We start from the raw sequence: 27,269 nt of genomic DNA on the forward strand, positions 1-27,269 counted from the left end.
CTCAGAGAACACACACTGTCTCAGAGAGTAGAGAACACACTGTTTCAGAGAACACCCACTGTCTCAGAGAACACACACTGTCTCAGAGAACACACTGTCTCAGAGAGTAGAGAACACACACTGTCTCAGAGAACACACACTGTCTCAGAAAGTAGAGAAATAACACTGTCTCAGAGAACACACTGTCTCAGAGAGTAGAGAACACACACCGCTTCAAATGAGCTATACTGAAAACGTGTGACACGGGTAGTGGTTCAACATTTATTAGCCATGTTTCAACAGCCCCCCCTCACCTGAAAAGCTTGCAATGCAGCCGTATGGTCCCACTGAAGCCTAGGAGAGCCAAGAGTCTGGCGCTGCCCTCTTCTCCCACAAACTCAGCAGGGAACCCATGGCACACTCCTCTCCACACCTCCTCACCTCTCCTTTATCAAAGCAATGTTGAAGACATGTTTGGGCTTTTCTGTAGTGACTGAGTGGGTCCCTGTAGGTGAGTATGGGGGACGTGTTTGTTTATCAGGCCATCCACACCATAGAGTACTCTCTGGTCTGCATCTCCAACACTGCCTCCTACCTGCGTCTCTGGGCCCTCAGCCTGGCCCATGCTGGTGAGACCTGCTCAGCACATTCACCTATTAATTTATCCATCCACCTATCCTTCCTAAACCGTCTGTGAAAGCGCACCTCTATTTTGCGGTGAAAAATTCTCCGCCTGTTAAAAGCAGGCATAAACCAGGATGCGCATATGCCTCCTGGTGAAATGGTAGCCATAACCCGAGCAAGACGAAGACATAGGCCAAAGGATTTTTGCCACAAGGATCACACTTTTTGAGTTGAGTGAACACGAAATCATTAGGCGTTACACATTAAGTAGCCATGCAATATTACAATTACTGGAAGAAATCAAAGATTACATCGAATCTCCGACTCAGCGTTCAGATTCCATTCCAGCAGTTGTCAAACTCCTTGCTACATCACAAATATTGGCATCAGGATCATTTCAAACAGTCATTGCTGTTTTGACTTTGGTGGCTGATCCATGATAGAAAGAGAGGTAGGCCCATTCAATTGCGCGTTTAAATGCTCGCAATGTACGGTATAGTGGGCGGAGAAAGGCGCTGATTACTCGATGACCTGCAGGTTAGGTAAATACGACGTAAACTGAGGTATTACACCGTGCGCAATCTGCGAGTTGGCCATGGAGCTAATAACGCTATGTTTGTGAATGTATGTACATGAGGCCCTCAGACTGCACTGGTAACACATCACTCAAACCTAAATCTTAAACTAACACTAAACACTATACCGAAATGACATGGACCCTCTGTAGGTGGACCCCAACGTAACTCTTTTTAAAAGCAAACCATGTTACCATGAATCCCAAGTGGAATCCTTTCAACCACCATGACTGTTGTTCTTTTACAGGGTTGAATTCCAGAACAAGTTCTACCTGGGCTCAGGTTTCAAGTTCACTTTCTTTTGAGCGCCTCCTCAATACACAGTGACTGGCAAACACACACACAGCTTTGTTTAGCCCCATTTGTTTATCTATTTGTAGAGTGAGAGACATTTTGTTGGTTGCCACAGTATCTTGGTAATCAGGGGCGGATTAAGGTGGTCAGGGGCCCCTAGGCTGCTCGTTGTGTGAGCCCCCCCCTCTTAAATATTGTGCTTTACTAGAAAATAAGGTGAACTGACATACACACACATTGAGACAGCCAACTCAACAGTGTTTTCTGTACATTCTTACAGTGCTAGAACCTATGGAGAACTATAGGGGCCAAAACTAAATAAATAAATACTTGAATAAATAAATAATTATATAACACAAAACTTACATAAATGACTAATTATATAATAAAATGCCTAATTGACATACAAAATATACAAATTACAAATTAAATGAGACACTAAATATATAAATGTTACATGTATTTGTGTGTATATATATACATATATTTACGTTTAATGTGTTCACATTTATTTATTTATCCTTACATTTATCTATTTATGCTTACATTTATCCACGGTGTAACTTGCTGCAGCAAAATAAATCTGTTGTCTGCGTCACCAAGTCAGGGGGCGGATTTAAGCCTCTGATTGGTGAATGAACAGTATTACACACCAGGTAGGCTCAACCTGTCGATCAAGCTCTCTTCGATCTAGAGGGATCCTCTATCACCTCAATCTGCAGCTGCTAGGGGTGTGCGATACTGCAAAATGTGGTATTGATACGCCATACGGCGCCCCTGCCAATACCAATATTGCTGATTTGCAATATTACTTTTTACTTAGAAAAGTAGTTAATCTACTTTCGTGTCGAGGGCGCAATGCCTTATAATTTATGAAGTGAATGCAACATCAATATGAAAATTTGAATTAAAATTTAAAATTTGAATTTTCATGATCATTTAATGATTTTTCCTTTAATTACTTGTTCATGATCATGATCATAATAAAACTCAGGACAAAATTTTGTCAAAAATACTGTTAGTGTGTGCCATTTCAGCGAAGCTCTCACTCTGGAGAGACTGTCAACCTTGAATTTACCAAAGAGGAAAAAGATCTTGGAATTGTAATTTACCAGGACTTGTCCTTCGAAACCCACATTGTGTCAATTACCTCTGTAACACGTGGGGCCCCTATAGGCTGCAGCCTAGGCAAGCCTGTGCATTAATCCGCGCCTGTTGGTTATGACTTGGGAGATACTATGACCTCTAAAGGTGAGGGGTGGGTGGGTTGGTGGATGGAGGGATGGATACCACTTAGTGTTTCCGTGTGCTATAATAGCAGTAAACCTTCTCTTATATGGTAATAGGAATACATGAAAATTGCCTGTTTGACTGCACTGTATGCCAATTTAGATTCCTGTTGTGGTAGAGATTAGTAATAGCTGCTAAACAAATGCAATAACTGGCAAAGGATTTACATAGTTTCCACAAGAAGGCAGCACACAAGCATCCCTCAGTATGGGTTGTAATAGTCCCCACAAAGGCAGAACAAAAGAAAAAAACACTATAACCGTTGTGTATCTTAAAATTCGAATCACAATGAAATCCCAAACCAATTACAAACTATCTGTCTTTGTTCTCCGTGTGAATGTTTCTCATGTGGAGTTTGTTGATGCGGGACTGGGTTGAAGGCCAAGGGGAGTCTGCTGGGGAGGGTAATTGGTCCTGCAGGGGCCTATCTGAGATCAGGGGGAGATATCTGGTACTGTAAATATTTGTTAATGAGTAATGTGAGATTAATCGCAGTCAAATATGAACTAAATGTGAATGGTTGTGCGGCCTGACCCTTCCACAAATGACTCACTTCTGCATATATGAAGGACAGCACCTGACAGTGGTCTGTCTGGTTTCCTGGTAACAAGGTGTAGGGACCTGGAGCCGAGGGTACTGGCAACTTTCTGTCTGCTGCTTCAGTGCTTCACTACTCAACCAAGTCAGGCTCTCTACAGATGATTGGTGGAAGAGTTTCTGAGGTAGTAGATGGAGGGTGAATGTGATTGTGTGTGCAGTCTGTATGTGTGTGTAAGTTTGGCTTGCAGGTAAAAGCATGTTGATTGACCAGGTTTAAAGGTAACTGACAGAGTGTTAAAGATTTATGGCAGGTGTATGTGTTCCGTATTGAGGGTTATTTGTGGGTGTGCTTGTGTGTATGCGCGTAGGTGTGTCTGTTAAAGTGTGTAAGCACTTAGTGAGTGTGTGTGCATTAGAGTATCAACATTAATATACACAAGAATGTGTGGGCATGCATGTGGAACATAAAGAGGGCAGAGCTTTCACCCCCAACCCCAGGCAGAGAGGCAGAGGCTCCTCTCTGCTGTGTTGCAGGCTGAGGCAGAGGGAGGGGAATCAGGTAGAGCTTTATGTAATATAACGTTGGACTAATATTGCTATATTTACCGAAATGACAACCCAACAGGGCCGGATCCAGGGGGGTGCAGATTCCCCCCCCCCCCCCCCCCCCCCCACCGATAAAAGCTAAATCAACCTTGAAACTCTTGCCACTCACTTGTTCTCAAAGTTATTGTATATCGGTCTTCTGTGGAGGTTTTTTTACGGATAGTAAAGTGTAGCATTGGCGTTTAGAGGAGTCATTGACTGCAAAACCGAATTTACCTCGTCACAGTTGATTAACGACAGTTCAGTGGGTAAAATGGACATACAGTGAACCTCAACGTCTATTGACAACTCCTTCCTATGCAAATCTCACAATACATTTTTTTGGCTGTAAAACGGTTGGTTTTGAAAAAGCCACCGAACTAATGTCAGTTCGGTGGCTCCACCTTTTTTGGCTCTGGTCTGTAGCTTTGTAACGCCCCCAAATTTGCTGCGCGCTGCTCTGTGTACTTACACGGAATTACAAAGAAGAACGTTTTTCAAGGATATTGAAAATGGACGGTCGTAAATGCAGTGTTCCAGGCTGTACATGCTGACACTTTTTAGAGTCTTCCCAAGGAACCAAACACTCGACGGGCTGTGATGTTTGTCTATGAGAAGATCCCTGTGCAGTTCGACCCTTAATTACACATTTGCTCGAACCTTTTCACAGAGGACAGTTTTGAAAACCTGGGACAATGTAAAGCAGGATTTGATATGAAGCTATTGCTGAAAAGAGGTGCTGTTCCGACCTTATGTTCATCACAACCGCAAGCGTTTTTTATTAGTTAAAACTAGCAAGATGGCTAACTGAAGCTGAGTTGAATCACGATAGTTTGGGAGACCTCTTGTTTTTTCCCAGGGCTATTTCAAAGTGTGCATATGGGCACATAGAACTGCACCCGGGCTATTTTCAGCCCAACCAATGTTACATAGCCTATTCGGAGACCTTAAGGAACACTGTGAAATACCCCCAAAAAACTGTCAATTACCCCTTTAATATTAAACACTGCAATTTCTGTTTCAGTTTGAATCTTTATTTGTTTTCTTAGAAGATTCACAGACTAGTAAAACGTTAACAGTACAGTCTTTTAACTTGCTTAGTGTGAAGGAATGATATCTATACTGCTAATTCAATGCTGCCATTTCATATGTTCTATGTCTCTGTTGAATAACATTCGTGGTACGCATAGATTATTTTTTTTAATCTAGATTAATCTCATTGTAATCTTGGAGTTAATCTATATTAATCTAGATTAAAGTGGCTCATTTGAATTCCGCCGAAGGCATTCAGAATATGTGTGCTACCCAAATATTGACTAAAAGTAAGTCTTTGAGAACGGGTTTCTCAAGCTAGGTGGCGCATTAGACCAGGGGCTCATCTCTGTTTCCAAAATGCATCACAAACTGCTTGAGAAAGCTGTTCTACTATAATAATTGGTGATGAAAATCAATTATGTTCAATAAGATGTACTTATGTTTATTAAATGTTTATTAGATTAGTTAGCTTGGCTGACAGAGCTGTGCTGAAGGGCTTGCCTCGGTTGCTCTCAAACATCGTAGTTTGACGAAATTTTACAGTAACTTCTTGTTCTGTCATTTTACAAAGTTTACCTGCATATTGCAATGCATTGTGGGTCAAAAAACGATTACAGTAGCCAATGTTTTTTTTCTACAATAATTATTGTGAAATTACAGGCATATTTGCGCTTGATTGTAAATGATGTAGTAATACAGTTATTTACTGCTGAATGCGTTGCACGAGGCGGTTAGCTTGACAAAAGACCATTTGATGGCAGATTGCAGAGGAGCAGCCACATTTCCACTCCCCTCATCTACAATATGTACGTATACTATTATAAATAGCTGACATAATTAAATTGTGGTTTAACTTGTTAATGTTGGTTGAAATAACCTACATTGACCGTGTATCAGTCTGGTGCAGGCCCCAATATAAAGTTCACTTATAGCTAGCTAACGTTAGCTGGAGAAATTTCAGAAAGCAAAGCAGTTTAGCTTATGGTAATAGTACTCAATTTTAACTGAGCGTAGCAGTGGAAGTGGAAGTACTAATAGTGTTTTTCAACTGCTGAATTGTTTAGCCTACAGTAGCTACAGGTCAAGGAAAACAATTCTAAAGGGAGCGCCATCGCTGCACAGTGATCAACCACATTACATGGCTGAAGACAATTTTCAAGTAAAAACGTTTGTCAGTTATGCAATTATACCTGAATGTGTAATTATGATCTGTGGCATTTATAAATGTTACAATTTGGGTGTTGGTAGGGAAGCACTAGTAGTCTTCAGGGTTTTTTAACGTCACTGTGTCCAATCCTGACCGCCAAGTTGCTTTTGTCCAAACCCTTTGGACCCGTACTTTCCGGTCTTTTGCCAGCGTTTTCTTTTGCGATCGCCAGCAAAGTGTAAGTAGTGTTATCCTAACTAGAAATTGTACTAGTAAATCGCCTTGTAACGTTCCCAGAATGTCCCATATTGGTCTCAATTACCCCTTTTCCACCAACGCATTTTGGGTGCCCGTTCGGAGCCGGTGCCTAATCGCGAACCAGTTCTTTTTCTTTCGACAGACTGGGAACCGGAAAAGTGGTTCGTACGTGGTTCATACGTGGTTCGCAACGAGCACCACTTCGGAGCTGGTCTAGTTTATGAACCAATAAAGAACCGCTTGGGGCGGGGTTACCGTGACCAACAAAACGCTTTGGCCGCCATTGCTCTAAGTTTTTACAATTCATATTTCAGCTAAACGGTACTTGTAAATTTGAATCTGAATGAAAATGTATCGAGAAGTGGGCAGTGTAGTTGCTGAAAATGTGCTTATTTTATTGATGAAACTGCTAATTTGTAAATTTGCTCCGACTTTTATTATTCTCGATTGTAATCTCTTTCTGTACAAATGGCGAGTTGAACAAACACGTTGGATGCGCCGTGTTTGGATGCCGATGTAGGTTCGCAAAACCATGAGCAACAACAGCAACGAAACGTCCGCCATTGTTGATGTTGTGTTTGTGTTTGGCGCTACTGCGCTAGCGTTGCTGGAAAATATGAGACGTATACAGTGACGTAATGACGTGGCTCTGTGGTGGCTCTCGCCCTTGGAAAAGCAAACCGGTTCTTAGTAAGCTCCGTTCTTGAACCAGCTCCGAACTGGCTGTAGCACCAGCTCCGAACTAGCTCCCGGTTCACTTTGGTGAAAGGAGGGTAAATGTGGAGTAACACGTATGGGCTACATCAACTTTGATACAAATATAAGGACACCACCATGGGCTTTTAGCAGTACTGTAGCTACTTGATTCAACCTGATTTTCGTGTGTGGGTATTAAAATGAAGAAACACAATTCAAGTTAATGATCTTTTATTATCAGACTGGCTGTTGATGCCATCAAGGTCTTAAAAGAACTTAAAAGAACTCCAACACAGAAAAGAGAGAACAACGGAACAGAGAAACATAAGTTTTGCCTACAGTTCCGCGTCTTCATTGGTCTCCGCCACCCTCCGACTGCCGAAATTAGAAGAAAAAAATTGAATGTTTGATTGAAAAAAATCACTGTTAAACCAGAATGTGTTTGCCTATGTGTATGTATGCCTAGTTACTTATTACAATACAACGCTTTGACATAACATGTATATGTTTATTTTGCTCTATTAGCTGCTACATCCCTTTAACATTTCTGACCAGTGTGTCAAGAGCGTAGCCTGGTCATAACCAGACCCTCGTACATTTCATTTGTACAGAGGGTCTGGGATCGCTCCATTGCCAAGCGTTAACTTCCTTGAAGGCGGGTCTTCTGTTGAAGTTTAAAACTATTGGATTTGCCCAGAGCCACTCTGATCTGCCATAACCAATCGCAAGCGTTCACCTTAGCCAACTCCTTCACCACTACTGCAACGGAGCAAGCTGCCATAGCTGGAAAATCAAACTTTTCCCGAACCCCGTGGGGAGGAGGGCCACAACATCATGGCCACCAACAAAACTCAGCAAGGAATGTTCTTGCTCCGACTTTAACTTATGGATATTCGACAGCGTTGCCACAACCGCAGAATAGCTTCGCTCGCATCTTTCTCCGCCACCATTACTGAAGTACTCAAGCTATGTGTTTTCTGAAAACCAACTTCCGAGTCAAACTCCCAGACCTAGTACAGAAGCAAAATCCAAATTGAGCAGAAGTACGTAGGAGGGCAGAGCCAGGCTATCAAGAGCTAGCCTACTGCACTGTAGCCGGTTGGGGTCCCCTTGCGCTACCTCTAGCTATAGCCTAGTTCACTTAAACCTAGCTCATTACAGTACATTTACACATTGTTGTAGGCATAAGCTACAAGCAATACTTATCGCAAAACGTTTTGATATTTTTCTACTTCCATTTACTTACCTAATACTGCTCCTTCTAATGTGAAGATAAATGACGGTTTAAAAAGTGAGCGCCTCTGGCTCGCGAGTCTCTGGCTGCTCATTATGGAACTTTCTTGCTCAAACAGTCAGCGATGAGTTGACGATGAGCCGACGTATCTGCGAAGTTTGAAATAGAGCACAGACAGTATGGGGTGCGGAGAGGGACATTCCTAGGCTTACCAGGTACAGCGCCAGAGGAGCGTTGTGTGGTAATCGTCGGTGATCGTCGGTGATCGTCGGTGATCGACGCTGGTCCAAAAAAAAGTTTTGAACATGCACAAAAGTTCTTTTGTGCAACTTTTTTTTTGGACCAGCGTTCTCCGACGACCACCGAAGACCACCGACGACCACCACACAACGCTCCTCTGGCGCTGTACCAGCGCTATACCAGGGAACATGGACGATTACCAAAGTTTCCTCTAACATCATTGAACGTTGACCAGAACGTTATGGTGTGACGGGGCCTTTACATGGCGTCGCCGTCAGTCTCTCGTTTACAATCCCATCAATCCCATTCAAAAATCCACACGGTCTGGCGGCGACGTATGGTTAGGCTGCTCCTTATCCTTCTCCTGGTAAGCCTAGGAATGTCCCTCTCCGCACCCCATACTGTCTGTGCTCTATTTCAAACTTCGCAGATACGTCGGCTCATCGCTGACTGTTTGAGCAAGAAAGTTCCATAATGAGCAGCCAGAGACTCGCGAGCCAGAGGATAGCGCTGAAGAACGTTTGTGGAACGTTTGACTAACGTTGCACGCGTTTGGCTATTGTTAGTCAGTCGTTACACTAGCGTTACTTGGTTGTTATTCATCGTTTGCGAAAGCAAACAATGTTTTCATTGTTTGCTTTCGTCACACGTCGTCGCGACCCAGTGACACGTCGTCACGCTAATAGTTTCCAGGGGTGTCTTACTTGGTTGCTGTTACACGCTCCTCATGCTTCAGTCCCACGACATGCGTTATAGTCACACGTTATTCACACGCCAGATGTGTCCACCTCGCCCTAGAACGCTCGAAATTGAACGATTAGAACTTTCAGAGAACGTTAACCAGAACGTTATGGTGTGACGGAGCCTTAAGGAACGTGTACCGGCGGCGACGTTGCGGCGACGCATGTTCGAAAGTATAAAAAAACCTTACACCTACTAAGTACGTCCGGTATAACACTGAGGTGAAATCAGTTTCGTATTCGAGATTCAACAGACATTCATATTCATACCTCTGTTCGGGCTCCGCGTCATATTTAGGGACCGGGGTAAACGAGTAGACAATCCGAATGTTTCTTCAATATCTTTGTCAAAATCGACCATACAAACTTCAAACTTGTTGAACATTCGTCTACTACTGACTGACCAATTTGTCCAAGCTTTGGTTTGGTGATAATGTTAATTATTGATTAACCCATAGCCAATAAAATCACACATTTTCCAGTATTTCCTCAACATCTTTGCCAAAAATGACCACAGAACCTTCAGACCTGTTTCAAATTCTTCTACTACTAGCTAACCAAGTTGTCCAACCTATGGTTTGGTGATAATGTTGATTATTGATTAACCCATAGCCAATAAATCAATAAAAACATACATATTTCAGTATTTCCTCAATATCTTTGTCAAAAATGAACATAAAAAAGTCAGACGTGTTGATGATTCTACAACTACAATCTGACCAAGTTGTCCAAGCTTTGGTTTGGTGATAAAGTTGATTATAGATTAACCCATAGCCAATAAATCTACAAAAACACACATTTTCAAGTATTTCCTCAATATCTTTATCAAAAATGAACATAGTAAGTAAGTAAGTAAGTAAGACTTAATTTATATAGCACATTTCATACAGGAATTGCAGCTCAAGGTGTTTTACATAAAAATCAACAAAAACAATGATACAAGTGATAAAAGTAATAGATCTAAAACATATAACAAGCCAGACAAGCCGCACTCTATCTGCGGTCTCTCGAATCCGTCTTAGATCCGAGCTGCCACTTGCAGTTTCCACACATATAACAACCCAGACAAGCCGCACTCTATCTGCGGTCTCTCGAATCCGTCTTTGATCCAAGCTGCCACTTGCAGTTTCCACACATGTAACAAACCAGACTAGGCGCACTCCATCTGCAGTCTCTCGAATCTGTCTTAGATCCGAGCTGCCACTTGCAGTTTCCACACATGTAGATCATAGCTGGACCACCAATCACAGAGGTAGCTGCATAGCATTTTCCTCCCAACAACTGAGGCAGCAAAATTCTGATAGGGTTAAAAACAGGATTTTTTCATTTAACTCTTCACATTACTACATAAACTGAATAGGGCAGGATTGAAGGGTTTATTTCAGAAACATTGTCAATTTATGGATTGATAAAATACAATTATAACAGATCACTTTTAAAATATATATTTTTTGAATATATTAGGCCCTAGAGGGCCCTGACGGTTCTCACTGATCTCGACTACTAAGAGCAAAAATCAGTCACATGCTCCTGACCACAAAGGAAGTTTCTCTCCCTATCCCTGTTGTGTCTAAGCTGACTGACGAATCCCAAACAACCTCCCATGGAACAGAACATTCAAACAGCTTCCTGCAAGGACATGGGCCCTGCACCCCCCGGATGAATTCCCTTGTGATGGAACAGCTCAGTGACATAGACCTTCCCAAAGAAAAGCTATGCTAGGACAGCCACCATGCTATTTAATTAGACACACCGGTCATCATCACAAACAGAAAATGGCATGGTAAAATGCATGGTTACAAGCCTGAAACTAGTATTAGAAGTCACAAAACTATCCATATTCTTCCAACAGATTTATCAACCCCTGTTTTATCTGTCAATACCCCACATATGAAACTGGCCCTTCTAAATGTTTGATCACTAAATAACAAAAAATTTCTAGTTAATGATCTGGTCAAAGAAAACAACTTAGACTGCATCTGTCTAACAGAAACCTGGCTAAACAAAGACACTGCAACAGCAACTTTGATAGAAGCGTAAGCGTGTCCGCCCGATTACAGCTTTCACCAAGTTTCTAGGAAATCCAAAAAAGGTGGAGGAGTCGCAGCTATTTTCTCTTCTGAACTGTTGTTCAAAATCACTGAGCTAGGTAAATTCACATCATATGAATATCTTGCTATAGAGCTCAAAACCGAATCAATACTTTTTGTTATTATATATCAGCCACCCAAGCACTCGCCAATATTCATACAAAAATTCTCTGAACTATTATCACTATGTGTCACTAGATAAGGACAAAGTAGTTATAAACGGAGAATTAAATATCCAAGTAAATAAAAAAGTAGACCCAAGAACTATTGTGCTCTTAAATCTCCTCGACAGTTTCAATCTAACTCAATACATAACAGACCCAACACACCGGCACGGAAACACACTAGATCTAGTGATAACAACTGGACTAAATATCAATGGCCGGGTTTCCCAGATTCATTAAGAAGTGAGTCAGAAAGCTGAGCGGTGAGGGAGTCGGGCTAGTAATCAGAAAGTTGCCGGATCGATTCCCCGCCGTGCCACATGATGTTGTGGCCTTGGGCAAGGCACTTCACCCTACTTGCCTCGGGGGGAATGTCCCTGTACTTACTGTAAGTCGCTCTGGATAAAAGCGTCTGCTAAATGACTAAATGTGAATGTAACAATTAACGCGCGCTTTAAGAGAATTAAGAGCGCTCTTAGAACGTTCTTAAGAGGCTCTTAGCGTTAAGAGCTTCTTAAGGAATCTGGGAAACCCGGCCAATAATATTTCAATAACTGATATACCCCTCTCAGACCATCATTGTATACTTTTTAATGTGGAAATTATCCTAACAAAAACCACAAAAGAATTCTTAGTCCAAAGAAGATATTTAGACGATACAGCTATGATGACATTTTCGGAACAATTTGCTCTATATGAGCCAACTAATCATGATTGCTCTCTGAATTAAATGGTACAGGACCTCAATGATGCACTATTATCTATGTTAGACTCTGTTGCACCACTGAAAACCAAAAAGAAGTGCACAAGCAGAACCTCCCCATGGCTGAGAAATACAAATGTTAGTGAAACGAAAAGAAAATTCCGTGCAGCAGAGAGAAAATTGAGGAAAAGATATAGATCAATATCCACTACAATACACAGATACACTAACCACCTGCAACAAAACCATCCGTCTAGCAAGGAGAGAATATTTCTCCAACATTATTACAGAAAATGCCAGAAATTCCAGAGTTTTTTTCTCCACCATTGACCAGCTGCTAATTACTGTCCCTGCCCCCCCTCCATCCTCAGCAATTAAATGTGAAGAGCTTGCTTTGTTCTTCAAGAACAAAATAACTTTGATCAGAGCTAGTATTATTAAGCGAGTGTTTGGTAGTGTCTCAGGTCCGGTGCTAGAGATTATAAACACATCCCTTAGAACTGGCGTCTTCCCAGATGCCTTCAAAACAGCTGTTGTAAAGCCCCTATTAAAGAAACCCATTGGATAACAGTCTACTTGCAAATTACAGACCAATATCAAACCTTCCATTTATTAGTAAAGTACTGGAAAAGATAGTTTCAGTGCAACTAAATTCTTTTTTTGAAGAAAATAACATTCTGGAAGTCTCGCAGTCAGGTTTCAGGAAATATCACAGTACTGAAACTGCTCTCACCAAAATAATTAGCGACCTCAGACTAAACCTTGATGCAAATAAAGTCTCTATCCTTATCCTGTTAGATCTCAGTGCAGCATTTGATACCACTGATCACGACATCCTAATCAATAGACTGGCAAAGCTTATTGGGTTCACGGATAGTGTATTGAACTGGATGAAATCATATATCACAGGGAGGAAGTTTTATGTTAGTTTAGGGGACCATAGGTCCAAGAAACATGAGAACAACTATGGGGTTGCTCAAGGAAGCTGCCTAGGTCCATTACTTTTTCTCTTTATATGTTACCACTCGGCGACATAATCAGAGAACATAACATAGACTTCCATAGCTATGCGGATGACACACAATTATATATATCCACTGAACCCAATGATGGAATGCCATCAATTCCATTACCAACTGCCTGTTGGCATTAAACAAATGGATGAATGATAACTTTCTTAAATTAAATGAAAATAAAACTGAAGTCCTACTATGTGGCCCCAAATACAAAAGAGAGATGCTTATTAAGAATCTAGGAGGCTTAACCCCCTGTCTTAAACCAGAGGTGACGAGTCTTGGTGTAATCCTGGACTCAGATTAGAATTTCAACTCTCATATTAATAAAGTGACCAAAACAGCCTTCTTTCACCTGAGGAATATAGCGAAGGTACAGACCATCCATAAACGAAAATAATGCAGAGAAGTTAATGTCGTGCAGAGAGGTAAGGTTTTTTCGATGTAAATTTCGACAACCTCTGACACAACACTGAGCCCTCGGTGTAATCCCCAACAACGTAGGAGTAGCAAAAATCACTACACTTTATTGGGTAAAAAAATTCATAATAAAAAGCATTGATACAGTAAACTTCAGGCGGCATACAACACTGGGATAGACAAATGTGGCATAAGGACCGGGGTTTGAGATGGAAACAGCCCAAAGAAGCCGAGCACCCTTTAGCCACCTGTTGCCCACAAAGTGCGCGTCCACATTTAAACTCTCAAAATCGCATTGCGAACTGCCACACCCACCCAAGGACTAGACCAAGGAGCTCACTGCACTCAATTTAAAGACTAGAATATATCACGGCACCGCTGTCATGCGCACACGTTAAAACCCAAGTCACACTTCACGCTCTCCGCGCAGGGTAGGCCGCAGGCCAGGCACCGGGGTCTGTCAGGCCACAGTTAGAATTAATTTCGACCCCAAATCCCTGCCCCTCTCCAGTAGTGAAGCCCTTTCCTGAGTTTAGAACATCCCAAACCCACACAAGCAAGAAATTACAATGGATATTTGTCTAAAATACAAGTTTAATTGAAGTCCGCTTTCCATGAAAGTACCCCCCCCCCTCCCTCGGTAGTCAATGGCGCTGATAGTTCGATTGCGATTGCAACCTCCAACCTCAACAGTTCAGACCCAGCGTCCTTGACCCAGCACTGGCAGTTGGCCACCAATAATGCGTCCGTGTAGTCCCGCACCCGATCGGTACTCCCACACCAGTTTGTGGATCAGTCCACTATATTCCAAGACGACAGCTGGAACCTCCGACGCAGTTCGGCCTGCTGCGCGTCGCTCTTCGGAACTAACAAAATACAAGCATAGCTTGGTTAATACAGGCCAGTTTACTAATATGCTTTCACCAGCTTCGCTCGATGGAAACGTCCCTTCGTCTGGCGGTTCTCGTTGCAACAAGTGTGGTCCGTCCTTCGTCTACCGGCTCTCCCATCTTCATGCGGCGTCCCTCTTTTCTGGGCTTGTGCGCCAAGCGACCACGCCCCCTCCGGAGTCAGCACCTGTTGACAATTATCCAACCCAACACTCCCTCAACCAATGATTACATTTATACCTTATGACCCGTGACATTAATTCATGCTTTTATATCCAGCCGGCTGGAGTACTGTAACGCACTTTTCACTGGTCTTCCCAAGAAAACCACTGAAAGACTACAGCTCATTCAAAATTCTGCAGCGAGATTATTAACAAAAACTAAAAGGAGAGAACACATAAGTCCTGCCCTAGCCACTTTACACTGGCTCCCTGTTACCTTCAGAATTGACTTTAAGGTCCTTTTCCTCACATACAAAGCTCTACACGGACAAGGACCTAGCTACATTGCTAACTCCCTTATAAACTACACACCAGCTAGAACACTGCGATCATCAAATGCAGGCCCATTAGAGGTCACCAGAAGCAATCATAAGAAGATTGGTGATTCGACCTTTGTCAATTACGCCCCAAAACTATGGAACAAATTACCCATAAATATTAGGGAAGCAAATACGCTAGACATTTTTTAAAGACAGCTTAAAACCTACCTTTTTACCGAAGCATTTAAGTAATTTTATCTCAAAAGGGTTTTACTACTTTTATTAGTTATATTATTGTTCTTATAGATTTGCTATTTTATTTATTACTTTTGTCACTTGTATTATTGTTTTTATTGATTTTATGTAAAGCACCTTGAGCTACTATTCTTGTATGAAATGTGCTATATAAATTAAGTCTTACTTACTTACTTGTGTTATCATTGCTGAATTAACGAAATGTTCTACAGACATTGTAGATTATGTTTTCTAAGACAAATAAAGCAACTCAAAAAATATATAATTTAAAAGAAAAGGTGTTACTATTTCCCCTTTCGTTAATCTGCGCTTTGTTTTGGTTTGGTATTTTGCACACGGCACAAGAACAATTTGCTGCAAAACGACAAACTCTGTCATAGCCTACTTTGTCGGTGTTATTAGTCAAAATGACAAAGAAATCTGTGGTATGGCAGCATTTCATTAAAGTAGGCTACATTTACATGTACAAAGTACCGAGTGACTCGAAAAACGTTGAATGCAAACTCTGCCAACAACGGTTTATTTTTCATAGTTCAACGTCGAATATGATGTAGCCTACCACCTGAAAAATGTAAGTTGGCCTAGCCCTACTTCGCTCATGCTAACGCGCTGGGTTGAAAAATGAATATGCCTATTATAAGATCCAATTCAATGACATTATCTTCTCCGGCAAGAACAACAAAATCTTTCTCTGTTCCACGGTTCCCCACTCAGCTTCTACGTAAGTTCGCATGCTGCAAGTTCAGGCAGGGATAAGCGCGCTCTGATGATTTGCATGTTAAACAAACAATATTTGTAATTTGTAGTACATTGTAAGAGGTATTAAATACCATCGGCATTCGGTTACAACAGGACTGGTGATACGAGTCTTATTATTAGTAGGCTATTAGCGGCTGAATCTGCAATGTCCAGCAGCCATTGAGTCAGATCGCGAAACAGTTTGTACGTTTTTTTTGTGTGAAAAAAAGCGTTTCAAATTTCGATTCGTCGATTTTCAGACATTTTAGTCGAGTCTTTGTCGACCAAAGAAAATCTTAATCGGGGACAGCCCTAAAAGTCTCATACATTTTCGTGCGTACGTGACCTATGTGAGATGTCTTCTAAATCACTCGGAGCCGGTCAGTTGTTAACATCCAGTTTTACTTCTGCATTTACAATTGGAAAAACGTATGAATGTAGACGGACAACACCAGGCACGCTCCGCCTTGTAGAAAATCCTCCGTTGCTATGAGGAATTCCCCACAATGCCACGCTATAGCTATTCGGAGAAGGTACACATTTGAACAGTAGATGGTGTAGTTCTGACAATTTAGTGAAATTTAATCTAAACCCAGATAACTATGTTACACATACAATACATTAATAAACATTAAGACAATGATTAGGTTTTTTTTGGGTCAAAACATCCACCTTAAATCAATTTTCAAAATGAATGTTGAACTAAACCGCAACGGATGGCAAAGTCTACATGGCCGCAGTGGGCAACGCTCTTAGCGTAGAAAATGTTACACCTTTGCAAACAGAATTTACGTAGCCTGCCTACTCCCGCCCACATGAAAGTAATTAGCATACATTGTTGATATCCAGAATTTAATTGTTGATATCCAAAATTCCAATTCTTGATATCCAAAATGCAATTGTTGATATCCAAAATGCAATTGTGGATATCCAAAATTCGAATTCTTTATTTCCAAAATGCAATTCTTGATATCCAAAATTCGAATTTTTGATATCAAGAATTCATTGGTTAAATGATAAAACGGCTTGCCATAAGTGTGTTTACTACGAGGATAGAAATGCGGTCGGGTTTGGAAAAGGGCGCACGGCTAATTTACCGGCGCCAAGCGCCTTTTTTTCTGACTCTAAAGGCTAAGCTAACTCTAAATTTTTAAACAATATTTAGCTCGAAAGGTAAGTGGTTAAAGCTTAACGTGAAAAACATTAAATCAGCTGAAAACGATCACTTATATCAATATTGTTTTATCAGAATGTTAGCTAAAATCCTGTCGGGATTGGACACAGTGACGCTATATGTGTGGTGGTCTGCAGGAACCCATCGGATGTTCGCGGCCGCACATTGTTGGCTATAAGCCAAAAAAGTTCAAAAATCGTTTTCTGTCAAAATTGAGATTTTTGATGTTTTGTATAGTTAACATCCTAAACTTCATTGTAATGTACAAAAAGTATATGATTCAGTGTTTCCCCTAGGATTTTTTTTAGCAGTGGGGGCAGTTTAGGTCTAACACCCCCCCCCCCCCCCCCTAACACCCCCCCCCCCCCCGGCCAAAACAAAGTGCTAACCCTATATTTCGGAGCAGCTTAATATAATAGTCTAATAGCTAATGTAATATTGCACATATTTTAGTCCGATTTCCCCTAAATAAATAAAATTAGCCTACTTAAAGACACCTTACAGTATGTTCTAAATGGCATAAATGCTGCCAATTAATAATTGACGTAACAACTTATTGTAAATGCAGTGGCCTAGCCTATAGATTAAGGTAGGCCACTCGGAAGCATGTCCACTGTCTGCTTCATTTGATCTTGATAGGCTAAGTATTCTGTAGCAAATAATAACATAATACCCACTATTTATTCATTAAAACTAGGCTACTTAAGCATAATAATGCACCTAAAATACAAACCTGAGCAAGGGCAGCAATCGCTATCGAATCAACAGACGTGCAATTTCGCTAGCAGGGGAAGAATACAAACAACGGAAATCACCAGTTAACTTAATTTAAATTTGCAAGAACTATAGACTAATACAATAACAGGCTTAAATGAACTGACAACATAAATGATACGACTTTCAGTTCTCAAGGGTGCACACGCGCAATCTCAACTGCGCTGTGAAGCGCGTCTGTGCTATTCTCCGACATGCGCTCTAACAATCACGGCTGATAGACGGCCTAAAATTTTGTACAGCTCTAATTCTGATACCGTGGCGGCAGAAATTTAACCGTGGCGGGTCGCCACGGTAAAATCAACATAGGGGAAACACTGATTACTGGTGAAAACCAGTTAATTTGAACTGTTTTTGGACATGTCAGCTAGCAAGATTTTCAAGCCATGTCAAATCAAATGCTCCGTTAGACTTCTCTTTTGAGTATCCTACTGCAGCAGCCCCAAACAACTGATCAATGATGTCAGGCTGTTAAACTTAAAAATAACTTGCTGAGAAGTTAGGCTGATAATGTAGCCTAGTAGTAAAACTGATTGACAATCTGTTTGAAACAGTCGAGTTGAGTGTTGATGTTTCCCTCATGCATCACAATAGAATTAGAATGACACTGAGTGGAATTTTTGAATGCCGTTTTCTCCCTTGTCACTTTTTGGTGTCATCTTAAAAATGATGTAACTTCAGTTGTGATAAAGATATCTGAGTGATTTAAACTGATTTATATTCAGGCTTTAATTAATGGCACACAGGTGGTTAGTTAATTAAAGTTGTGTGTGTTTTTGTTTGGTGTTTCTTTGGACACAACCTTAATGACCTCTTTCTGTTTTCACTCTTTTTGCTTTTCTTAGACCAACAATGTATCACTGCAAACAGCGTGCCCATGAGAATACAACTATAATAAGTTTTACTCAACATATGAAACGTCACAGTAATGCACCAAACTGCCTTTTTACCTGTGGTGTACCTGATTGTACCCGTGCATTCAGAAATTTGCAGCCTTCAAGTCTCATGTATACGGAGATCATAAGGGGTATACATCTCACAGGAGTGCTGGAGTTGAACAAATTGGCACAACTCTGAATTGTCAGATTGAATTTTGTCATATTACATCTACAAATCTGAAAGAGTTTTTTAGTCATTTGAAAGGCCATATGCAGGAGGGCAGGAAAATAACATGTCCTTTTAGGGGTTGTGAGAAAACATTCATTTTTAAATCCACATTTGCATCTCATATTTCGAGAGTGCACAAAGACAGTTCAGTTGAACAAGTACATGAGGCTGTGTTTCAACACCCACCCCAAGAAGGACAGTTTGAAAACCTGTCAGCCCTCCACCTCTCGCATTGAGAATGATGAACAGCTGGAGAAAGGGGGGGCTTGATGATAGTGTGGATGAAGACCTCTTTTTAAAGAACTTGTCTATGTTTTACTTGAAGCTTCAGGCTAAGCTTCTTTTACCAGTGTCAGTAATTCAGACTATCTTCGAAGAGGTCCAAGAAGTACATGATGTTGCTCAGTCACATCTCTTTTCAAAACTGAAAGAGAAATTGTTTTGGGTCTCAGACATGACTATTACAAATGTCATTGAGGATCTCACAAATGATGACATATTAAAAAAGGGAAACAGCATTTTATGTACAGATCAGCGCCGCAAGACGGTGTTTGAAAGGAGCTTCAATTGTGTTGAACCTCGACCTCTGTATCTCGATAAAAATGACTCAGGAAAGGAATGCTTTGCAAAGTATGTACCAATAAGGGAAACTCTTACTTCTCTCTTTGAGTCTGAGGGCCTCATGTACGTACATTCGCAAACGTAGCGTAATTAGCGCCATGGCCAACCCACAGATTGCGCACGTTGTGAAACTTCAGTTTACATCGTATTTACGAAACCTGCAGGTCATCCCTTAGAAAAAAGCAGTATATTAAAGTATACTATAAGTATGCGGAGAATTTTCAACGCAAAATAGAGGTGCGCTTTCACAGGCGTTTTTTGTACATACTGCCGAATACATAATTAGGCACACTTTGCGCATCCCCTCCCATATCTTTATGGGAAACTCCCACTTTCCCCTGACCCTCCCGTGAATGCATATGCATGACACGGAAAAGCGCAATTTGCCATTTTCAGTTCCCGCGACAGGCAGTCTGGGTTTTTACCTCATCGCAGCATGTTTGTACATACCTCGCCATGCTTTTACGCGCAAATTGCTAAACAAATATGCCTGAAGTGGGCGCAAAAGCGTTAGTACATGAGGCCCTGAGGCTTTTAAAAAACAGTATGAAACGGTCCATTCTCGCATCTCTACCCATGATGTGTTTGAGGATGTATGTGATGGACAGAATACCAATGAAAATGTATTGCTTAAAAGTGAAACATCATCGTTAGCCTTGATCCTTTATCAAGATGCTTTTGAGGTTGTCAATCCGCTAGGATCATACCGAAAAAAACACAAGTGTATCTGACACTTGGAGACATATTGCCCTACAACAGATCACATATGGATGATTGATACCAAAAAAGATCAAGGATCTTGAGGACAGTGGTATTGTTTTGAAGAATGGCAAAGTTATTCGAGGTTGTGTATGTGCTATAGCTGGAGATAATCTTTTTTCTCATGGTATTGTTGGCTTTGTGGAAAATTTCAGCAAGACTTCCTTTTTTTGTAGGTTTTGTGAAATAGACAGACAAACATTTCAGTCATGTCTATTATTTTTACATTTACATTTAGTCATTTAGCAAACGCTTTTATCCAGAGCGACTTACATTAAGTACAGGGACATTTCCCCAAGGCAAGTTGGGTGAAGTGCCTTGCCCAAGGACACAAAATAATTTGGCACGGCCGGGAATAGAACCTTCAGATTACAAGCCCAATTCCCTAACCACTCAGCCACCTGACTCCCTGGTTCCCATTATCTGCTGGTTCAAAGAGAACAAAAGAGTCATATCAGCAGCATGTACACGAATTAGGGGCAACAAACACAGACTCAAAGTTTGACTCCATATTCAACCAGCTCGGTTACTTTCATGTTTGCCAGCCTGGTCTTCCACCATGCCTCGGACATGATCTTTGAGGGCATTGTTTCTATTGACGTGGCGTTGTGCATCAACCACTTAGTAAAACAGCAAAAACAGTTCACTTATGTGGAAGTATAGGTCAGTCTACCTACCTTGGAAATGAAGCAAATGACAAACTTCCTGAGTTCAGCCCAGGTAGCGTGAAGTTAAGTGGTCATGCCATCCAGAATTGGTGCCTGTTGAGAGTAATGCCTCTGTTAATTGGGGACAGGATCAAGAATTCTTGCGAAAATGGTGTTTGGAAGTAGATTTTGCTCCTGAGAGAGATAGTCGCTTATGTATGTGCACCAGCAATTACTGCAGATCAGATTGCTTACTTGAATGTCCTCATTGAGGAATACGTCCTAAACTAAAGCACCATTATCTCTGTCACTATCCTGAGCTTATACTTCAGTTTGGACCTCTCATCCGTCTTTGGACGTTGAGATTTGAAAGTAAGCATACTTTTTTTAAACAGTATGCCAGAAAACTGCACAATTTTAAGAACCTGCGTGCTGCTCTGGCAGAGCGACACCAGCTCCTTCAAGCATACTTAAGTGCTGGAAGTATTTTCCCTCCTGTCATCCAGGTTGAGAAAGGAACAGCATTCTATGTTGATGACTACAATGAGAGCATCAAGGCAGCAACTGCACCATATAACTTCCCCCATGACACTACCAAGTGACTAATGCTGTCACTGTCAAAGGGACAAAGTACAAAAAAGGAATGCATGTGGTTCTAGAACGAGATGATGAGGGCATTCACATGGGTGAAATTATGTTGATTTTGATCCATCATAGTGATGTTGCCTACTTTATTGTGGGGAGGCAGAAGGCTGTGGAACTTTCTGGTTTGGGTATTCACAGTCTAACCGACCATGACTCAAACTACATGTGTGTTAAACAAGATGACCTTCTTGAATATTATCCACTGATGGAGTACAAGCTTAATTGCAAATCACTCATCATATTTCATAATTCCCTCCAAGAGTGAAATGGCAGCACTGGGGGTGGACATTAGACAAGCAGTGTTGGCAGTATTACCTAGCCTACCAGAGGATAAACTTCAGTCCATCCTCATGAAGTTGGAAAGTATTGGAGTGGAAACCAGATCTGATCTTCAGTTCATCAAAGACGAGGACCTCCCTGCCAACATTACACCTATCCAGTGTCGGAAGCATCTAAATGCATGGAAAAACGAAGGTATGTCTTCGATAATGTTTATAAAGTCTTTGAACACCAAAGCCACTTTTATCAAATTAAAAGCTGGTTATTTTTATACACTATACATATTACATACTGTAATTTGTAGCATTTAGGTAGGCTAAGGAATGCATAAGGTTCAGGTAAATGTATTGTTACCCGTGGGTAAACTGATGTTACTGAAAATGTTGGATGTTATTGTATTTAGCGGTGCTATTCTAAGAGAATGTTCTTTTTCGTCTTTTTCTCATAGACCAAACAACATGTTTGACACACGTAGAACCAGAGATTTTCTTCAGATCCACTATAGAAGATCCTCTATCTTCTGAATCCACCGACACCTCCACCACTCCAAGTCTGCCTAGCAGTAATAGCTCCAGTATGAATTTTAATTTAAATGCCTGGCCTGAGAACTTCATTGTTTCATGGAACCAAATGCCTGCTGGTATTAGGACCGCCATTTCTGTCACGGCCACAGCCGTGCCCCCCTATTGTTTTTGGTTTTGCCCTGCCCTAGTGTTTCCCTGTCATTGTCGTCACCTGTCTCGTTCAGTTGTCGTTAGTTTCATTGTGTTCACCTGTGTCTTGTTTGTTTCTGTGTATTTAGGTTCCTGCTTTGTGTCCAGTCTTTGTCTTAGCATTACCCTTTGTCCCTGCGTGTACCCTGTCTGTTTCCCGTTTTGAGAATTAAACCTGTGTTCCTCGCTATGCCTCGATACTCCCCTGCATTTGGGTCCAACCCCACCTCACGTCGTGACAGAATGCTAAGACCCAGATGGGACCCAGCAGAGAGTTCACCCAACCCTTTCCTAGGGACCCGCCTGGCCTTTGGTGGACCCCGAAGCCTGCAGCTCAAGGCCCACCCCAAGTCCTGGTTCCAGCCCCAGCCGGAACCCCGACTCCAGCCTCGGTCCTGCCCTGGGCCCCTGCCTCGATCCTGCCCTGTGCCCCTGCCTCATCCTGAGGTTGTGCCGCCCTGCGCCCGGACGAAGAAGGTTGCGCCGCCCAGCACCCAGACCACCAAGGCTGTTCCTGCCAGGGAGAGTCGGCCGCCTGCCTCCAGAACCCAGCCCCGTTCCTGCCCTGTACCCCTGCCCCGTTCCTGCCCTGTGCCCCAGCCTCGTTCCTGCCCTGTGCCCCAGCCTCGTTCCTTCCCTGTGCCCCAGCCTCGTTCCTGCCCTGTGTCCCAGCCTCGTTCCTGCCCTGTGTCCCAGCCTCGTTCCTGTCCTGTAGCCCAGCCTCGTTCCTGTCCTGTAGCCCAGCCTCGTTCCTGCCCAGTACCCCAGCCTCGTTCCTGCCCTGTACCCCAGCCTCGATCCTGCCCGGTGCCCCAGCCTCGTTCCTACCCTGTACCCCAGCCTCGTTCCTGCCCGGTGCCCCAGCCTCGTTCCTGCCCTGTGCCCCAGCCTCGTTCCTGCCCTGTGCCCCAGCCTCGTTCCTGCCCTGAGCCCCTGCCTCGCCCCGAGGTTGTGCCGCCCAGTGCCAGGCCATCCGAGGACTCCTGGCCGCCTCCTCCTCCGCCCGAGGACTCCTGGTCGCCTCCTCCTCCGCCCGAGGACTCCTGGCCGCCTCCTCCTCCGCCCGAGGACTCCTGGCCGCCTCCTCCTCCGCCTGAGGACTCCTGGCCGCCTCCTCCTCCGCCTGAGGACTCCTGGCCGCCGCCTCCTCCGTCCGAGGACTTCTGGCCTCCTCCTCCGCCCGAGAACTTCTGGCTGCTGCCTGCCGCGGTGCCCGCGCTCCCATGCGCCCCGGTGCCCGCGCTCCCATGCGCCTCCTCGTCCGCGCTCCCAGGCGCCTCCTCGTCCGCGCTCCCAGGCGCCTCCTCGTCCGCGCTCCCAGGCGCCTCCTCGTCCGCGCTCCCAGGCGCCTCCTCGTCCACACTCCCAGGTGCCCCGTGCTCCGGCGTCCGGGCCGCCCCCCGGACCTGCCTCTACCCTCTGCCCTTCCTCCGGGTCGCCCCCCGGACCTGCCCCGACCCTCTGCCCTGCCTCCGGGCCGCCCCCTGGACCTGCCCCGACCCTCTGCCCTGCCTCCAGGTCGTCCCCCGGACCTGCCCTGACCCCCTGCCCTGCCTTGTGGGTCGTCGGGTGACGTCCCTTGAGAGGGGGGTACTGCCACAGCCGTGCCCCCCTATTGTTTTTGGTTTTGCCCTGCCCTAGTGTTTCCCTGTCATTGTCGTCACCTGTCTCGTTCAGTTGTCGTTAGTTTCATTGTGTTCACCTGTGTCTTGTTTGTTTCTGTGTATTTAGGTTCCTGCTTTGTGTCCAGTCTTTGTCTTAGCATTACCCTTTGTCCCTGCGTGTACCCTGTCTGTTTCCCGTTTTGAGAATTAAACCTGTGTTCCTCGCTATGCCTCGGTACTCCCCTGCATTTGGGTCCAACCCCACCTCACGTCGTGACAATTTCACAGGAGAAACGTCCATCCGCTAAAGACCGCTGACTGAATTAAATCCGTCAAAATCTCAATGCCTGACAGTGGCCAAGATAATTGTTAGGCAGCATCCTTGTTCAGCCCATAATATGTTTTTGTTCTGTCCATAATGTTTTAAGTATTGGGTTACTCTTGAAACGTTTGTATGTTCACGTGATTTAATGTGTTTGATATGAGTGTACAGGAAGCAAAGCATGTTTGGATGTTTGGAATGTAAACCAACAGGCATCGTTCACATATCAACTGTCATAGAGCTAAATATCAATTTTATGTATTTTCAATCTGTTGTGTGAATCTTAAAGAAAGCAATCACAAAGTTTTACACGATCATAATATGTATATTACCTTAATACAATGAGTTATATTGTAACTTTGATGTTGTAAAAAGTCAAACACAATCGCTGCAACTGCACAATACTACTGTTGCATATGCTACGTTATGTTTTATAATGATATCAGTTATGTATGTATTAAGCATTTTTCTACTTTCTCTTTTTATTTCGTAGTTTCACTCCGTTTCAATGTTGTCAGCTTGACAAATAGTCAATAAAGGAGCAAGAAGGCTAATTTTCCTGGCTCTTGAAAAAAGAGTTTGGCTCGCTGTTGAATCTAAGTTGATGCTAGGAAGCACAACACGTAGAGAGAACAGTACAATCCTGGAAGCTTTGCTGATGTCATGGGAGATGGCACCATAATTGAAAGTGGCTGTGGATCCCTTTTGACTTAATTAAAAACACGAGTAGAACATGTTAATCGTGGAAGTTCTCTCTCCAGACGAAGGATGCAGAAACAGGTTCCAAATTCAGCTGCAGACATACCTAGAGGACCAGGCAGTTGACCAATATGGATGCGTGAGATGGCAGCCTGACTGTCCACAAGGGGAAACTGACGAGAGTCTCAAAGAGAAGCAGAGTGAAATGAAAGACCTCTACCATGTTGAGTTTGAGTAAGTTAATGGAAACAACCTACTTCCTTCAAAGAAAAGCCATCAATGCCAGCCCACCTCCTTCGATTGCTGAGCTGAAAAATGAGTCGCCCTACCTGTTCACACCAAAAGAGCTGTACAGCCATTTCAAATTACTCACAGACATTTTTGTCCTGGATAAGATGGAGGAGGCTATGGAAAAAAAGGGGAAGCTGATCCTTCAGTTTTTCAAATAGAATACACTAATGCAGATGAGGTAAAGTCAGGGCCAGGTTGAGGTCATCTGGGGCCCGGGGCAGAAGCCTCCCCGAGGCCCCCGCCCCCCCACGCAGAATATTTATATATATATATTATTACAACTATGATTTTTATATATATATATTAGAGAGAGAGAAAGGGATTGGTAATTGGGGTGTGCTTGCCTTCGGCGAGCACAAACCATTGTTATCTCTCATATATATTTATTTATTATTGTTTATTTTCGCGCCCCTAAGGCTCAGTCAATATTTGGACTACATAGACAACGGTGGTGTCAAAAGTTTCGAGTTGGTAGTGATTGCGTTGCTTCTATTCGGATTTACGTTATGTTGCACAGTTTAGGAGGTTACAACGTTTTTGTGGCGACAAAGTGCCTTTAGTCGACGAAGGGTAATCTGTGCTAGCTACGTCACCACGTCAACACACGTTAGCAACGACGCATGGATACAACGTCATAGAGACGTTCTAGCACACAAATTGGAGCTTGGATTAAGAGTGAAAAATCCCACCCCAAAAAATCCCAACCATTTGGCTTTGTTGAGAAAGCGATTTCGAGTGGAACTGAAATCTCGGATGTTTGATTTAGGTTGTCAAAGTCTTTGTAATTTGAGCGAGTGCGGGTCGCCCGTGAGACCGCCTAGTCTTTTAGGCGGCAGCCATGCTAGAAAGCGTCATAGTAGTATTTTCGTAGCTAATTTTATAGTTCAATTTTACACGAAAAAACAGAAAGAGGGAAATTTTATGACGATATGACTATTGTGAAGACAGCCAGGTGGTGAGATTTTAATGTAGGTTGCTGTAAAAACTTGTATTTGTTTGCTACGGGAGAGACCCGTCAGCCTCCATTGACGATTGCGGCAGCAACAACAGTGTTGTCGATCTGCGTCTGATGAGTATTTTCTTAATTTCGTACCAGGGTCAATTCTACATCCAAATGGAGAGCAGTGTTTTAAAGATATGGCGATTGTGAAGACAGCCAGCGGGTCAGCATATTTTTGTTATTTGTGTAAAACCTTGAATTTGAGTGAGACCGCGTCTTGTTTTGACGTTAGCCTCTGAGTCACAGACTCGGCTCGCCCACTGGCAGTGTGTAGTAGTAGGCTACAGTACTGTCTTCAATGCCACAGCTATGGCTAAACTTTATTATGTCTTATTACACGGCTGTTCTTAATACTGTAGAATGCTCCATTCACTTGAATGGGGCTTCCCGACGTTCTGCGGTGAACATTTTTCTCATATTTGACCGTTGCTATGCGTATTTGACAGCTGTCAAGGGAAGTGGAATCGTAGCACTCCGCAAGTAGTCCGGTAACTTTTCAACCCCAGCGTACTCTGTTGCTTAGCGACGTCAGCTGATTTGAAGCCTAAAGAATGTTCAAAGTCTATGAAGTTCAACGTCTTTGGCGAACTATTTCTCTGCTGATCAACAATACGAATGGTAACAAATACATTGTAAAAAGACA

The 27,269-nt window shown here is 42.9% G+C and overlaps 1 pseudogene; it reads left to right on the plus strand.

The window, feature by feature from the left end:
* The first annotated feature begins 496 nt into the window (after window positions 1–496).
* On the plus strand, window positions 497–27,269 carry LOC124470376 (annotated as a pseudogene).

This window comes from Hypomesus transpacificus, chromosome 8 (genome assembly GCF_021917145.1).
Source record: "Hypomesus transpacificus isolate Combined female chromosome 8, fHypTra1, whole genome shotgun sequence".
Classification (NCBI taxonomy): Eukaryota; Metazoa; Chordata; class Actinopteri; order Osmeriformes; family Osmeridae; genus Hypomesus; species Hypomesus transpacificus.